The 17,649-nt window shown below is 42.9% G+C and overlaps 1 protein-coding gene across 9 annotated transcripts in view; it reads right to left on the bottom strand.

Annotated features, from left to right (window-relative positions):
- The window catches only part of MAPKAP1 (MAPK associated protein 1), a 228,496-nt gene extending 211,524 nt beyond the window's left edge, over positions 1-16,972 (bottom strand). For 4 of the 9 annotated variants that reach the window (XM_061154649.1, XM_061154651.1, XM_061154648.1 and 1 more), the window contains exon 1: positions 16,711-16,972. The gene's annotated coding sequence lies outside the window, so the exon portion shown is untranslated. The other 5 variants (XM_061154647.1, XM_061154655.1, XM_061154653.1 and 2 more) reach the window with 4 other exon arrangements.
- Between the last annotated feature and the right edge of the window lie 677 nt (positions 16,973-17,649).

Raw genomic sequence — 17,649 nt, 5'->3', positions numbered from 1 at the left:
AGGAGCATAAAGTAATAAGACATAGTCCCTATCCCCCAGAGGCTTACAGTCAAGCAAGGGAGAAAAGTATGTAAATGGTCACAATAAAGGATGAGAGTAATGCTAGAGGATTCTGTATAACAAAGTATCATGGAAACACAAAGGAACGATATCTAAATTAAACTGGATACTCAAAATAGGCTTCATAGAAATGACTAAGATCAAGATAACAGAAGTGATGACTTCCAACTTAGTTACCTTAAGAATAGGTGTGAGAGGGAGCTGGCAATTAAACAGTCTATCATGCTGGCTTCTTGATCAAAACTGTTTAAAATAAAATATGCTCCGGATCTGCCCTATGAACTGCAGATGAACATCAGGCCATGCACGGCATCATCGACTCGGTGGACATGAGTTTGAGCAAACTCCGGGAGATAGTGAAGGACAGGAAGCCTGGTGTGCTGCAGTCCATGGGGTCACAGAGACTCAACACCACTTGGTCACTGAACAACAACACGTAGGCCACAGCAGAAGCAGGGAGAGGAACTAAGCTCTGGAGTCGGGGGAATGGAGGGAATGCACAAAGCTGAGAAAAGGTACACGTAAGAGACTAACAGCATCAGACTAGACTGCTGGGTTCAAATGTGGTCTCGACCACTGTGGGACCTAGGGAAATTAACACTGCCTGTGCCTCCACTTCCTCACCTACAATCGGGAACAATTGTGGTGCCTATCTCATAGGATTGTTGTGAGGACTAAAAGAAAGATTGAGGCAGGTGGAGAAGGGGACGACAGACAATGAGATGGTTGGATGGCATCACCGACTCAATGGACATGGGTCTGGGTGAATTCCAGAAGGTGGTGATGGACAGGGAGGTCTGGTGTGCTGCGGTTCACGGGGTCGCAAAGAGTCAGACACGACTGAGCGACTGAACTGAACTGAACCGAATGTGTGTATGTATAGCAGCACCTGGCCCATGGGAAGCACTATACAAATGTTTACTATTATCATTGCTATTATTCCCTGGTCTAAACTGAATCCTCAAAGATGAGAAGTTGAATGGCTGGAAGAAAGGTCAAAGAGACAAGGCACTAAAATAACAAACAGAAGAACTTGTAGTTAGCAATGAGAAGTACATGGAGTTCAAACTTGCTGATTAGATGAGCATTTCAGAGAGACTGCTCTGGCAGCTGCATAGAAGATTAACCTGATGGACGAGACACAAGATTAGTTATGAAGCTGTGACTAAAGCTGAGGGAAGAGATGATGAAATCCAAAGTAAGGCAGTGAAAAATGGGCCTATGGATTTAAGAAGTAGTTAAAAGTATATATTTAGGAGATAAAATTGGTAGAACTTGATGACTGAGAGGATATGCAGGGTTAAGGAGAAGCGAAAGCTTACGGCTTGCATGATAGCACCAACAAATGAAACTGTGAACTCAAAAGTAGAAAGAGCTTAACAGGGAGATGGGAAACGAGGAACTAAGTTTCAGACACAATTAGCTTGCCTTGGTGGCTCAGATGGTAAAGAATCTGCCTGCAATGCAGGAGACCGGGGTTCGATCCCTGGGTTGGGAAGATCCCCTGGAGGAGGGAAGGGCTACCCACTTCAATATACTTGCCTGGAGAATCCCATGAACAGAGGAGCCTGGCAGACTCCAGTCTGTGGGGTCGCACAGAGTCGGACACAACTGAGTGACTAACATTTTTTTTCAACATATAGATGGCAGATGAAGCCCCAGACGTGAGCTTACCCAGGGAAAACATGCAAGGAGAAAACGAGCAGTAACCTAGGATAAAGCCCAACAACAGCAAGACAGTCCTCTGACGGTACTTGCTCGTTCGGCATCTGCAGATTCAACCAACTGTAAGTTCAATTTGGTTGGTTGGTTGAATCCATAGACTCAGAATCCAGGATATGCAAGGCAATTTCACTATGCCATTTCATGTGAGGGTCGTGAGCATCTGTGAATTTGGGTATCCTTGGGAATACCTGGGAACCAGAGACGAGGGAATACCTCAGTCCTGGGAACCAATACCCCACAAATACAGAAGGATGACTGACTGTCTTTAAAGGATGAGCCAAGAAAAGGAAACCCCAGAATTTCCGAAAAGCAACTCAACCTTTGCATAGATTCTAAAGTTAGGATCAATACTGTGGAAACTCACAAACGTCTAAGCGGTTACAGTCGCCCCTCAGTATTCTTGGGGGATTGTTTACAGGACCGCTGCAGATACTATAACCTGTGCTTGTTCAAGTCCCATAGTTGGCCCTCCCTCCTCCATATCCGTGGTTCCACATCCACAAATACAACCAACTGCAGATCCAGTCATACTGTATTTACTGGAAAAAAAAAAACAAAACACATGTGAGTGGACCAGTGCCGCTCCAACCCACGTTGTTCAAGGGTCAACTGTACTTCCTTCACTGGTTCTTCCCTCTCCCTGCATTTCCTGGTAAGAAGTTACAATAAGGATTGTGCAGCCCTTGAGAAGAAAGGACTAGAAGTCCTTATGTGACTTCCTGTCACTAACACCCAATATAAGGCCTTGTACCCATATGCTTATAGAATGAAAGTGGTTGTCATAAAACGCGAAATGTTCCCATTTAACAAGACACAAGGGCTCATGGAGTGCCCAGGGTTGGTTCCAGCCCAGACCAGAGCAACAAAGAGCCTGAAGAAAGCAGAAGCAGAAAGGCAGCAGGTCTTATACACTGCTGGTGGGAATATAAAATGGTGTAGCCACCTTTGAATACAATTCGGCAATTCCTCAGTTAAACAGACTAAGACTAAGTTAAACATGACCAAGCGATCCACTCCAAGGTAATATACCAACAGAACTGAAAACATACGCTCACACGAAAGCTTGTACAGCAATGTTCAGAGCAGTGTTATTCATAATGGCCCAAAGCGGAAACAACCCAGATCTCCATCACCTGATGAATGCAGAGGCAAAATGCGGTACTGTCATACAATGGCCTATTACTCAGCAATAGCAAGAAACGAAGTACTGATATATGCTACAATGTGGATGAATGATGAAACTATAATAAATAAAAGAAGCCAGACACAAAAGGCCACATACTGTGTGATTCCATTTATGTAACACGTTCAGAATAGGCAAATCCATAGAGACAGCACGTAGGTTAATGGCTGCCAGTGGCGGGTGGAGGGAGGAGCTAGGAGCGACTGCTAGTGGTGTGGGGCTCCTTTAGGGAGGTGAGCCATTCAAGCGCACTCCTTTAAGAGAGTGAACTTTATGATACATGGATTACCTCTTAATTTTAAAGCGGATGGGGTAGAAACACAGAAAGGCCAGAATCCATGCTGTTCTCCAGAATTCCTTCTGGTTCAGACGATTCCATCACGAATACACCAACAAATCAGTAAATTAACAGTACTGGCAACAGTAACCATTAAAACAATTTGCACTACAAGTTGATTACATCAAAGAGATACCAAATTCCTCCCCCAGAAGTCAGAGATGCCAAGACTTTTCTCCTGGGAAAAGGAGGAGAACTTCCATATACATCTGTGACCTTGTGAGGAGGTAGCCAATCTACAGTTCTAATTGAGAGAGATTAAAGCCTAGAGCACTTGTAACTTTGCTGAAGCAAACAAACACCTGCACTGAGCAGCTTCTCATACTGAAGCACCAGACATTGCTTTAATCCACCCCAGAGCTGGACCTAGAAGCCACCAGTTTAACAGGATGCCTTGGTCAGCAACCTACTGAGCTACTGGTGCTTGCGGGGCGGTGGGGGGTGGGAATTCTCTTCATCTTGAAATGAACAAAGGGAAGGGGACACAACAAGGATGACAAGATAGCATGACAGACGACACAAAGGCTTGGAAAGGTTGTGTGTGCCCCCAATTCTACCATACAGTAGCAGAGAAAACTGGGCAAGTCACAATACCTCTGGACCTCAGTACACATCTCATATTTCACAAAGCTACTGTCACAATGCAAGGCCCAACTGTAACACTCAAATACTAGTATTCTCTCCAATTCACCAAAAAAGATATCTAATGACTCGTACTGTATATTTTGGGGTCATATTGGGATAATAAGACTCATGGACTTCTTCTCTATTTGATGCTTGTGTGCGAAGTCACTTCAGTCATGTCTGACTCTTTGCAACCCATGGACTGTAGCCTGCCAGGCTCCTTCTGTCCTTGGGATTTCTCAGGCAAGAATACTGGAGTAGGTGCCACTTCCTTCTCCAGGGGATCTTCCTGACCCAGGGATGGAACCCACATCTCCTGCATTGGGAAGCGAGTTCTCTACCGCTGAGCCACCAGGGAAGCCCAACAACTTCCCAAACAAAACTCTTTAACTGAACTTGCTGCCCCTGCTGCCTCATCTTCCATTTATCACCTCTGTTCTTTTTACCCTAGCCATACTCAACTTTTAGCATTCTTCCAGCTTTTGAACAGTTTTTTCTCTCCTTTCACCTGCCTTAAATATCACTTTCTCCTTCACCCTTCAGATCTCAATTTCGACAACAACTGCCTATCCCAGGAAGGTTTGACCTTATTAAGTCCAGAGTCGTACAACTCCCTACTCACCTTCCCTTCATTACTCTAACACAAGTTGTACTTCTCAAACTATGCTGGGCTTCCTTTACTGGAAGCTGGGTCTGTGCCTGTAGTCTTCATTGCTCGATTTCCAGACTTACCAGTTCAGTTCACTTCAGTCGCTCAGTCGTGTCCAACTCTTTGCAACCCCATGAACCGCAGCACACCAGGCCTCCCTATCTATCACCAACTTCCGGAGTCCACCCAAACCCATGTCCATCGAGTTGGTGATGCCATCCAACCATCTCATCCTCTGTCGTCACCTTCTCCTCTTGCCCTCAATCTTTCCCAGCATCGGGGTCTTTTCAAATGAGTAAGCTCTTCGCATCAGGTGGCCAAAGTACTGGAGTTTCAGCTTCAACATCAGTCCTTCCAATGAACACCCAGGACTGATGTCCTTTAGGATGGACTGGTTAGATCTCCTTGCAGTCCAAGGGACTCTCAGGAGTCTTCTCCAACACCACAGTTCAAAAGCATCAATTCTTCGGCACTCAACTTTCTTTATAGTCCAACTCTCACATCCATACACGACCACTGGAAAAACCATAGCCTTGACTAGATGGACCTTTGTTGACAAAGTACTGTCTCTGCTTTTTAATATGCTGTCTAGGTTGGTCATAACTTTCCTTCCAAGGAGAAAGTGTCTTTTAACTTCATGGCTGCAATCATAATCTGCAGTGATTTTTGAGCCCAGAAAAATAAAGTCAGCCACTGTTTCCACTGTTTCCCCATCTATTTGCCATGAAGTGATGGGACCAGATGCCATGATCTTAGTTTTCTGCATGTTGAGCTTTAAGCCAACTTTTCCACTCTCCTCTTTAGCTTTCGTCAAGAGGCTCTTTAGTTCTTCTTCACTTTCTGCCATAAGGGTGGTGTCATCTACATATCTGAGGTTATTGATATTTCTCCCAGCCATCTTGATTCCAGCTTGTGCTTCCTCCAGCCCAGCGTTTCTCATGATGTACTCTGCGTATAAGTTAAATAAGCAGGGTGACAATACACAGCCTTGACGTACTCCTTTTCCTATTTGGAACCAGTCTGTTGTTCCATGTCTAGTTCTAACTGTTGCTTCCCAGACTTATGACTAGTGCCTAATATATATTCGGCAAATGCTGACCGAATAAATGAATGACTGCAATTAAGCAAAAAGCTTAACTAACTAAATGGAAGATTTCACATATATTTTCTTCATATAAAAATATCTTTCAACTTTTTTTAATTTTGAAGAAAATTATAGATATAATCAAATGCAATTTTTCATAATCACTATGGGGGGAAAGGACTTAAGCACATACGCACTTTCTACAACTTAAACAGCTAATACCAAACACAATCAAAAGGAGGAAAACTACCACCTCAGTGGGAACGGTATTCCTAACAGTTTTCAGTTTTAGGGCTTAAATCTCCTTAACTAGAAAGAGTGATAAAGGTATATGTAATGCAAATTATAAACATTACAGTCAAATCATGCAATGGAGTAAAAACAAGTGGATATTTTTTTAACCAGCCCTCTTCTAACCTCCATGCAAAAAGAATGTCCACACACTTAACAGAAACACAGCTTACTCCAAATAGCTGACCAAGTGAAGGTTACTGTGAAATACTTTGAATTCCATAAGCACTCAGGACTGCACAGACTATGGGAAGAGAATGTTCCAAGCAGAGGCTAATGATCAGAAGGTACAAATGAAATAAACCTGCATGGTGACTATCTTAGGCAGTCGGAAGACTGAATATGTTTGTTCTGAAGTCATCAACTTGGAGATGGAAATGGCCACCCACTCCACTATTCCTGCCTGGAGAATTCCATGGACAGAGGAGCCTAGCTGACTGCAGTCCACGGGGTGACAAAGAGTCTGACACAACTGAGCCACTAACACTACTACATCAAGTAGGCTTCAACTTCTGAAATACACTAAAAATACTTACCATGTTTTATATCTCAGTATAAGTGACAGAGATTTGTCATTAAAGATAACTACTTTCCTTTGCCTAGTTTAGGATACATAAATCTCTATCACATTTCACAGTTTTTAATTTTGGACTTCTTACCAACAACTTCAGTTCTTCTCATGTGTTTGTTCCCTATGCTAATGAGAACACAAGTTATACTAACTCAGAATTTTTATTATCATTTTGGGGATGTGACCACCCTTTTAATTCTGTTCATATTTTAACTCAGCAACTTTAATCCAGCAATCAAAGCTTCATTAGCTTGTAAACAAACTGTTTCTCAGGTAAACTGAAATGCCCCACATCAGGATCTTAAGCAAATAAATAAGTACCAAAAAGGCAGAGACTATAAATTAGGGTAGACAAATCTGTATCTAGCCCCATGCCAGTAAAGAGCATTCTATCAATACAGTGAAATGCTAATCTCCTAATTAACAACCTAATTAGGTAATTATGGCTTTGCAGAGGGATGCCGAAATGAAATATGACAACATGGTCACCTCTTTATATGGCACCTGTGGGCCTTTTCAGCTGTCATTGCAAAGAGTGCAATATCAATTTGAACAGATGACAAAGTGCTGTCATTTTTCATTCTGATAATATACAGAATGCTTTGGACAGAGCAGTTTACAAAAAGAAACATCTTGCCTAGTATTTTCCCAATTTAAATATGCTCAAATATTTTGTTAAATTTTCTGCATGCTTTTGTATATTGTATTTAGGAGAATTACCATGCATATTAAAAAAAACAACTAGACATCATGCTTAACTGTATATGCTGAAACTATCGCAATTTCAATTATGAAGTATGTAATCAGAAAAGAGTAAAAGGCACAATTCTTCATGATATTTTAATATTCATACATCTTGAATACTGTTATCAGAAAAATTAAAATTCAAACAAACTTTGATCTTTAATTTTTTTCTTACAAAAGTTTTAAAAGTGAAATAGAAATTCATACTTACAATTTCCCATACTAAAAACACACTTTCCAAGACACAAATATTCAACTCACAAAAAAAGTTCTATATGCCAACAACCAGCCTCATGGAGACAAGCATGTACCCTCTAGGAAAGACACAGCTGCCCCACGGCTACTCACTGTCCCACTGGCCACTAAAGAGGTGAGGGTAGCACTGGGTCACGGATACTACCGACACAAACATGACTCTTCTTTCAAGATAGTTTAGGGGAGAAGAGGAGGCTAGCCTGGGAACCTCAACATCCTTTATGTCAAAATACAGAAAACCAGGGACTTCCCTGGCAGTCCAGTGGTTAAGATTCTGTGCTTCCACTGCGGGGGGCAAGGACTCCATCCTAGTCAGGGAACTAAGATCTTGCATGAAGCAGTGCGGTACAGCCAAAAAAAAAAGGATGAAACCATATTTTAATCATTAAACAACTGAGGTTGAAACTGACTTCTTGAAAATACAATCCATTTATAAATTCAGATAACCTGCATTAGGGAAAACTTTTTTGATCAAAATGATGTGCAAGAGAACTTGTATTTCTCAATTACAAGTTAAACTAAAAGGATTTTTTACTGGAAAACAATTTATACTTATCAGAGAATATTCTGGAAAACTGAAAAAGCATAAAGACCTATAAAGACCTATAATCTCACCACCTGTTTTTTCTCTTTATATATTTGATATTGAGATCATACTTCACATAGTTTTATATCCTTTTTTCACTTCATATTATATGAGCATATTAATATGTCACTAAAATTCTCCTAAAACATCTAAAATGCTTGTACAGTATTTTCAATCCACGGTTTTTCCAAAATTTCTCTTACCTCTTTTTTGAATATTACAGTTGTTTCTAATTTTTGCTATTATAAATCCACAGTGAACATCTTTAAACATGAATACTTTTCTGCATTTCTGATTATTTTTTTAACAAAGATTCTTAGTAATGGGATTACAAACTCAAAAGGCATATATGACTTTAAAGGCTCATGATAATACTGCCAGAGCATTTTCCAGAAAAGTTTTACCAATTTTTATTTCCACATATGAGTGATCATCTCACTACCAACCTCTGCCAGCAATGAGTATTATTAGAGTTTTGTTAAATCTTTAAACTTCAAATCATAAGAGTATACTAGTAACCAAACATTCCCATAATATAATCAACAACAATTTTCTACAGGCACTAAGTTTAAAATGAGCTGATGATCCTCCCAAAACAAGGGTCAGTTCCAATATTCAAATCTAGAGCAGCATGGAAGAGCGACAAAAGCCACTGTGGTATTTAGAGTTAAAAAAAAACCCAAAGGTTCAAAGCACAGCTTTGCCATTATCAGTAGCTTTCTACCTTGAATCACTTTACTTCTCTAAGCTTCAGTTTCAGCATTTGTAAAATGGGGGCAGGGAATACATAATATACTCCTAGCTCTAACAACTTCAAAAGGCAGTCATGGGCACACTAAAAGGTAATATAAACAACTGGAGGTGTTTATTGTGATTTAACAGATCAATTCATTTAATAGCCTAAAAATAGCATACCGAGACCCTTTTCTCAACAGTGCTCAGTTCATAGGCGCGCTAACTCACAAAGCACAACTGGAAATTAACAAGACTAATTTCATGATCCAGACAAGAAAATAAGTCTCACTCCTTTACAACCACACCATAAAATCATTTCTTGTTACATTGTACTAACCTGAATGGCTTGTGCCCCTGAATGCTGGTACCTACATCCCTCCAAAAGTATCATGGTATGAGGTACTTACTCCTCATATGCAAGCTCCCAAGTACCATATGAGAGTGGCAGTACTTTCCGGGTCACAGAGCTAATAACCGAAAGAGCCAATATTCATATCTAGGTGAGTGTGACTCCAAAGCCCCGGCTCACTCTGCATCTCAGTTCCTCTGTTAGCCTCCAGTATGTCAGCAACTAAAGCACAGACTAAAAAGTTATTTGTTTTAAGAAGAAAACCATTCCTTCAAACCATTTTCTACCAATTTCTCTGCTGAAACAGTACTTATTTATAATATGGTACCTTAAAATGAGTCCACAGGGAACTGTGACTTTTTTTGAAGTTTTACACATTTGGTCCATTTTGACAGCATCAATAATACAAGCATATTCATAAAAGAACACTCAAGTACAGGGTACGACGCTAACACTGCATGTGTTTAGAGGTAAGTGTGACATAATATTCAATTTCTTTCAGAAGCGATTACCATAATTTAATTCCACTAGTTATTCTAATACCTTCTTGCTATTTCCAGAATTTAAGTTCTGTTGTTGAAGTGGCTGCTCCCATTTTTCTCACTTTCAATTACTTAAAGCTGTTTTCTTCTTTGGGTCCAAATTTTGTGCTTCCTATATTAAATCTATTTCCTCAATATACCTAGGCTGCTGCCAACTAGAGTTAATAAATTTTGAATGACTGCTCAGAATTTTTTTTCATTTTTATAGTCTATGTTATTTCCTTATATGATGGAGTATGAATGAAAACAAGTATCTAGAAGACAAATATTTCTTCAATTTTCACTTTGTGGAAGCTGGGTATTAAAATAAAAACAAATTAAACTCTTGAGCTGGGAGCTCCCTGACCATATTTCTCTCACTACGCTGGGTATCTCTCTGCCTCCTTCCAATTTTGTGTATATAGAGTCAACAAAGCACTCTATGTATTTGGGGAGCACCTGGCCTGTCAAGGTCCTTTCCCAAAAGTAATGAACAAAGAACAGAGGGAAAAGCTGAACAGTGGCTCCCTACCCGCCATCAAGAGAGAAGCAACTCCTCTCCACTGGGGTCTGCCAATAATCAGTTGTGCAGCTTTAAGCATGTCAATTAGAATCGGAAAGCTTGGCATCCTGAAAAGACCTCACCAAGACTTCAATTGAGCTCCCTCATTATTATCCAGATGACAAAAAGGATACAAGGATTTTTGACTTGACCAAAATCAAAAGGCTGTAACTGGCATACCAGCGTTCAGAATTCAAGTCCCGCTCAGTCAAGTGCACTTCCTACTAAACTGTAAATCACTGGGCAGCAATTTCTTCATTTCCAGAGGTTATGATAACCACCCTGCCTTGTTCACTTCATGTACTATGCTGCTGTTGCTAAGTCACTTCAGTCGTGTCCGACTCTGTGTGATCTCGTAGACAGCAGCTCACCAGGCTCCCCCATCCCTGGGATTCTCCAGGCAAGAACACTGGAGTGGGTTGCCATTTCCTTCTCCAATGCATGAAAGTGAAAAGTGAAAGTGAAGTTGCTCAGTCATGTCTGACTCTTAGCGACCCCATGGACCGCAGCCTACCAGGCTCCTCCGTCCACGGGATTTTCCAGGCAAGAGTACTGGAGTGGGGTGCCATCATGTACTATAGAGAGGACCAAAAGAGACAGGAGACCTGGTAACATTTAAAGTGCTAAGGGCACAAAAGTATTACAAGGTCATCATCTCATTCAAACCCCATCCCTGATTTAGCCTGACTATACTATAAAAGTATTCGCCCTGCCACTTCCCCAGATATCAGTATGACTCCAATACAATACCCCCTCACTCCAGCAATTTATCAGTAGATTTCTGATCAATGATCACAATTGTGTTGGACCTCCTACTTTGAACAGTGGGTACCAAAATGTCAGTGAGCAGGTAGGTCAGAATTCACAATCAGGCCGCCTAAGACTGTACACAGCCCACAAACGTGTTTTGATCTACATGGTGTTTTTATAATGGCAATTTTTTTAAACTAAATACATTAAAATCCAAATTTCCAGCATCCCTCTTGAAAACAATCGGAAGATCTAGGGACACTGGGCCTACTTCCTCACACAGTGATAAGCAACTGGAGCTGAGTAGTGACAGCTGCTTTTAGACTGACTGGTCACGTGCCCTCCAGTTCACAAGGTCTGTCCTCTCTTTATGTTACATCATGGGCATCTGATTTGGAGACTCCTGAGGTAGAGTTCAAAAGAGAACTAGGACTTCCCTGGTGGACCAGGAGTTGAGAATCCGCCTGCCAATGCAGAAAACACGGGTTTGATTCCTGGTCAGGAAGATTCCACATACCGCAGGGCAACTAGGCCTGTGTGCCACAACTACTGAGTCCAAGTACTCTGGAGCCCTGTTTTGCAACAAGAGAAGCCATCACAATGAGAAGTCTGAGCATCACAAGTAGAGAGCAGATCCGCTCGTGGCAACCGGAGAAAGTCCGTGCAGCAACCAACACCCAGCTCAGCCATAAATAAATAAATAAAAATTTGAAAAAAAAAGAGAGAGAGAGAACTAAATTAACAAATCCACAGAATCAAGAAGACTGAAGAAAGTAAGGTACACAAGAGGACTTCCCTGGTGGCTCAGATGGTAAAGCGTCTGCCTACGATGTCGGAGATCTGGGTTCGATCCCTTGGTCAGGAAGATCCTCTGGAGAAGGAAATGGCAACCCACTCCAGTATTCTTGCCTGGAAAATCCTGTGGATGGAGGAGCCTGGTAGGCTACAGTCCATGGGGTCACAAAGAGTCAGACACAACTGAGCGACTAAACTTTTCAACGTATACAAAAGCATCTAACAATGACTATAAGCACTCAGTTATTTTAAATTTAACACAAGCTGAAATGTGCTATCTTTGGGGTCAAAACCTCTGAAAAACTTCAAACTCACAGAAAACACAAGGTCAAGTTAAAACTCAGCATTCAAAAAACTAAGATCATGCATCTGGTCCCATTACTTCATGGCAAATAGATGGGGAAAAAATGGGAAGAGTGACAGACTTTATTTTCTTGGGCTCCAAAATCACTGCGGACAGTGGCTGCAACCATGAAAGTAAAAGACACTTGCAGGAGAAGGCGAGGGTGGGATGTTTAGAGGGAACAGCATCGAAACATGTATATTATCAAGGGTGAAACAGATCACCAGCCCAGGTTGGATGCATGAGACAAGTGCTTGGGGCTGGTGCACTGGGAAGACCCAGAGGGACCGGGTGGAGAGGGAGGTGGGAGGGGGGATCAGGATGGGGAACACACGTAAATCCATTGCTGATTCATGTCAATGTATGGCAAAAACCACTACAATATTGTAAAGTAATTAGCCTCCAACTAATAAAAATAAATGGGAAAAAAAAAAAAAAGGACACTTGCTCCTTGGAAGAAAAGCTACGACAAACCTAGACAGCATATTAAAAAGTAGAGACGTCATTTTGCTGACAAGGGTTCATATAGTCAAAGCTGTGATTTTTCCAGTAGTCAAGTGCGGATGTGAGAGGGGACCATACAGAAGGCTGAGTGCCAAAGAATTGATGCTTTCGAACTCTGGTGCTGGAGAAGACTCTTGCGAGTTCCTTGAACTGCAAGGAGATCAAACCAGTCAATCCTAAAGGAAATCAACTCTGAATATTTATTGGAAGGACTGATGCTGAAGTTCCAACACTCTGGCCACCTGATGTGAAGAGCTGATTCATTAGAAAAGACCCTGATGCTGGGAAAGATTGAGGGCAGGAGGAGAAGGGGATGACAGAGGATGACATGGTTGGATGGCATCACTGACTCAATGGACACGAGTCTGAACAAACTCCAGGAGATAGTAAAACAGGGAAGCCTGGTTTGTTGCCATTCATGGCGTCGCAAAGAGTCAGACATGACTGAGTGGCTGAACGACAACAATCAGAACAACAGATTTACAGCAAATTCTCTCAGCTGAAGCACATATAATCCACTGAACCGCAACAGTTTCTAAAGTCTTCAGTTATGAGTCAACAAGCAAAACAGACACCCCACTTAAATATATATACCAAACATGACAGATAAGGTGATGAGCTCCTTGAGTTGTAGAAACCATGTTCATTCCCCATTATTCCTATTGCCCAGTGCAGAGGCTGAATCTAGGGCTCAAGGGCTGGCTCCTCTTTGAAGCCATTCACATCACAAAGAAAGAATGTGGCATAGTGCTAAAAAGGAGAGTTACTGAAGTCTAGGAGATAATCCCCTCTACTCTTAGCTCCATCAACTCCATAAACTAAAGGAATTCATTTAACCCCTCTGTGCTCTAGTTTCCTCATCTGTAACATCAGAATACTTACAACATCATCCTGTAGAGGAATAAACGAGATAATGCATTTAACATAATGCTGGTACACAGCAAGTGCTCCCAAGCTACCATTACCAGTGTTTCCTCCTTTGTGCTCCACAGTACCTTGTGGGGACTACTATCTTAGTACTGAAAATGCATTACTGCAGTTCACCTGTGCGCGCGTGTGCACACACACACACACACACACACACCTCCCCCGTAGGAATGGAATGGAAACCCCCTCAGGGTGGGGACCTGGTTATATTCCTTTTTGCGTCTCTGGGTCTAACATTTTCCCTGGCACTGCTGAATGAATCACAGATCTTCAAGGTATTCATTAACAAGAAGGGTTATGAGCAGAAACTGGAATTGACCTCTCTTGCCTGACATACAAGCCCTGACTCTGGCCCTGTAATGGCCCTCCAACTTTACTGCCCAGTATTCCCTGGTGGCTCAGGCAGTAACGAATCCTCCTGCCTACATAGGAGACCCAGGTTCGATCCCTGGGTTGGGAAGATGCCCTGGAGAAGGGAATGGCAACCCAATCCAATATTCTTGCCTGGAGAATTCCACGGACAGAGAAGCCTGGTGGACTACAGTCCATGGGATCATACAGAGTCATACACAACTGAGCGACTAAAACACACACACACACACACACACACACTTAAAGAAGCAATGGCTTGCTTTATTCTGGCTGATCTACTCACTACTCTAAAACCATGCCACAGACACTGCACCTTTACATCTTAACAGCTACCATCTCAGGGAACCTTGCCACATACCAGGCACTTTATCCACATCAGCTCACATTACTCCACGAAGTTTGTATCATTCTCTATCCCAAACTATACTTGAAAATGATGCTAAGAATTAAGAAACTTGCCAAAGGTCACATAGCTATTAAAGAGGAGGGACCAAGAATTGAAGTCAGAGTCCATAGCTGTTCTCTACAGAATGTCTGGTCCACTCATATTCAAAGCTGAGCTGAACCACATACTACCATCTTGCCTTGGAAGACTATGGTCTTCTCTACATTTAAAGAACTATCCACACCATTCATTTTAACACATATTTTTTTCTCTGAATAGTTGCTTCAATATGTATTTGCATACAGCGAGCTACGGTGTGAGAAAAGAAAAAACACATACAAGGCACAGATACAAGCGTAAGACACACCTGGGTTTGGATCCTGGCTCTGTCTCATACCAGATGTGTTATTTATCCTGAGCCCTCCTAATCTGTGAATTGAAGTTAAAATAATTAAACAAGAGACACCTGACATAATTTCTCCACTATAATAATAAAGCTCAGTTTACCCAACATTGTGAAGCCTTACCAGGTCATTGCACATGCCTCAAAAGTGGATGACCTCTTCCCCTCCTGTACCACCAGTGAATCACCAAAAGAACTCCAACCCAGTGCACATACCACTCTGTCAGAATTATTTCCTATCTTTTTCACTAAATTGAGCAGGAAAGAACTGAGTCTTGTTTATCCCTACACTGTCTAGCATGGTACCTGGTATATGTGTTATCGTTCAGTTGCCCAGTCGTGTCTGACTCTTTGCGACCCTATGAACTGCAGCATGCCAGGCCTCTCTGTCCCTCACTATCTCCCATAGTTTGCCCAAGTTCATGTCCACTGCATCAGTGATGCCATCCAAGCCATCTCATCCTCTGACACCCACTTCTCCTTCTGCCCTTGATCTTTCCCACCATCAGGGACTTTCGCAATGAGTCAGCTGTTCACATCAGATGACCTGGGATACATCCATACTCAATAAATGTTTGCTAAGTGATCAACTGGGTTGGCCAAAAAGTTCATTCAGGTTTTTCTGAAAACCCAAACAAACTTCATGGCCAAGCCTATAGAATAACGAGCGTTTAAAGGGTTCTATAAAAGAAACCATTTCTACCTGAGGTTGTCCTGAACTGGTTGAGGCAAGGCCAATTTCAGGTGGGCCCTGGGTAACACCAATAGATGGAAACAGAAAAGGAGAAATCTAGGCAGAAAGAAAGTGCTAACAACAAAGGAAAGGACAGAGTCCATTCCAGGTCCTACTTATCTAGAGTAAAGAATCAGGGTAAGGGGCCTTTTGAAGCTTAGCTGGAAAGTTAGCCAGGAGCCAGATCAGAAACCAGATCAGGGATCTGCGTACCCTCCAGCATCAGGGTAAACGAAAGTAAGTATGAGCATAAATCTGAATGGGAAAGGAGCCACCAGCAGTCTCACAGGCCCCAACAAGCCTACAAGTGTGTAAACTGAACAAGATGAAAACAAGTATCAATCCTTCATCAACAACCCTTCCAGCATTTACTGAGCATCTTGTGTGAACTCACAGAATATGAAGAATAGAACAAGGTACCTCCTTTCCCTGCTGCTTTAAATTAGGAATCCACCCCTTCTGCTTGTCAAAACAGAGTAAGAATGTTGACTTTACTTTAACTGATGTGTGTAAACACCTGTCTCCATTTGACTGTTCACATCTCGGGAAGTTTTGAACTTTGCTGCTTTTGGTTTACAACAACATGATGCTTTTGCACAGTGCCAAGTATTGTGATAAGCTTCAAAAATCACTTCATTCAGAATGAAAATTGCGCCAATCTCTGAGTCAACTTTCGGGTCTCAGGTTAAAGTAATGCTTCTGTTTAAACTACAGTGATATTTTCTTCTCCAACCTTAAACAGATCTAGAAGACTCTATGCCACTCCCATAAACAAAAGGCTGAATCAAAGTTCCAGCAGCACTCTGCCTATAAAAAAACAGTTCTGCAAGGCTGTTTTACTCCTTTGGGGCAATGGAGATAAGGGGCGTTAGACAGGGAATGCACAAGCAATGCTTTTAAAAACCTGATTTTCATGTTATGAAGATTAAGACACCGAGTAGAACCAGAAACTGTCAGTTAACAGTACCCTCCCCAAACCCCAATACTACCGAGTTCACTAGCTTCTCCTCCCCCAAATCACACGCCCAAGCTGTCAGGTTCCTAACAGCCTTCAGTTCTGGAAAGGGCCAGGAAACGGATGCTCACTGGATACTGGAGCAAGGGCCAGACAGGCTGTCCGCCAGGCGACGGCGAGCGCGGAGGAGTGAGGAGGGAAGCCAGGCTCCTTCGGTGGGCTGGCAGGGGTGTGAGCGATGGAGCTAGCGGCTAGGGCAACCTTTACCTGAAGCTGCTGCCACACTACGGGCCGGGATGGCCCTGGGACACGTTCCTGGGGGGAGGGCCCGGCTCCCCCGTGCCCCCCGGTCCCTGCCCCAGCTCCGCACTCTCGGAATCCTCGGGGACTGGCGCTCCTCCCGGCCGGCTCAGCAGCCGCTTTCCGGGCTCGCCCTCATATCCCCGCCGCTCGCTGCCGCTGGCCGGCCGAACAGCAGCCCTGTTGCCCCGAGCCGCGCCACGACCCGGAACCGCACCCCGCGCACCGGAAGTCCCCGACCGGGAAGCAGCCGTTGGCTGGGGACGTAGTGCGCAAGCCCCAGAGCCGAGAGAGAGGTGGGAAGCCCTCCCGGGAGGCGGGGCCGAACGGGAGGCCATGCGCACGCGCACCACTTCCCCGCCCCCAGGCAAGGCCTGGGTCAGAGATTAGTTGGGGAATCTAGCAAAACACAGAGACCTCTAGATTTGCGTTGGATAGACATCCACGTGAGCCTTCTCCGTCGAATCTCCTCCTCTCTCCCCACTTCCATGGAGAAAAGCCCTCAGTTCTTCCAGAAATTAGAAAAGCCCTCAGTTCTTCCAGAAATTAGTGATGAGGAGCTTAGTCTCTTGAGTCAGGAAGAGCTGGTTCAAATACCTGCTGTGTATCCTAGGACAAAACACTCCCTTCTCTGACCCAATATCAAGTAGTTCCAAATATAGTCCTGCTGTCAGAATCGAGTGGGGTGATGCTCTAAAAACACTCGGCACAGTGCCCGACACTTAATAAACTCAGTAAATGTTAGTCATTATTCTTATTTTCTGTAAAATGAAGGTAATTATCATCCCAGAAATTCAGGGATTTCCATGAGATGTATGGCCCCGCCCCAAAGAGGAACTCATTGTTGCCCATCTTTCTGTCTTCAGGGAATCAGTGGGGACGCTACTACTAAGGGGAAAGCAGTGC

The sequence above is a fragment of the Dama dama genome, chromosome 11 (genome assembly GCF_033118175.1).
Source record: "Dama dama isolate Ldn47 chromosome 11, ASM3311817v1, whole genome shotgun sequence".
In the NCBI taxonomy this organism is placed as follows: Eukaryota; Metazoa; Chordata; class Mammalia; order Artiodactyla; family Cervidae; genus Dama; species Dama dama.
Note: the sequence above shows the minus strand (reverse complement) of the source record. Positions and strands in the feature narration are given on the sequence as shown.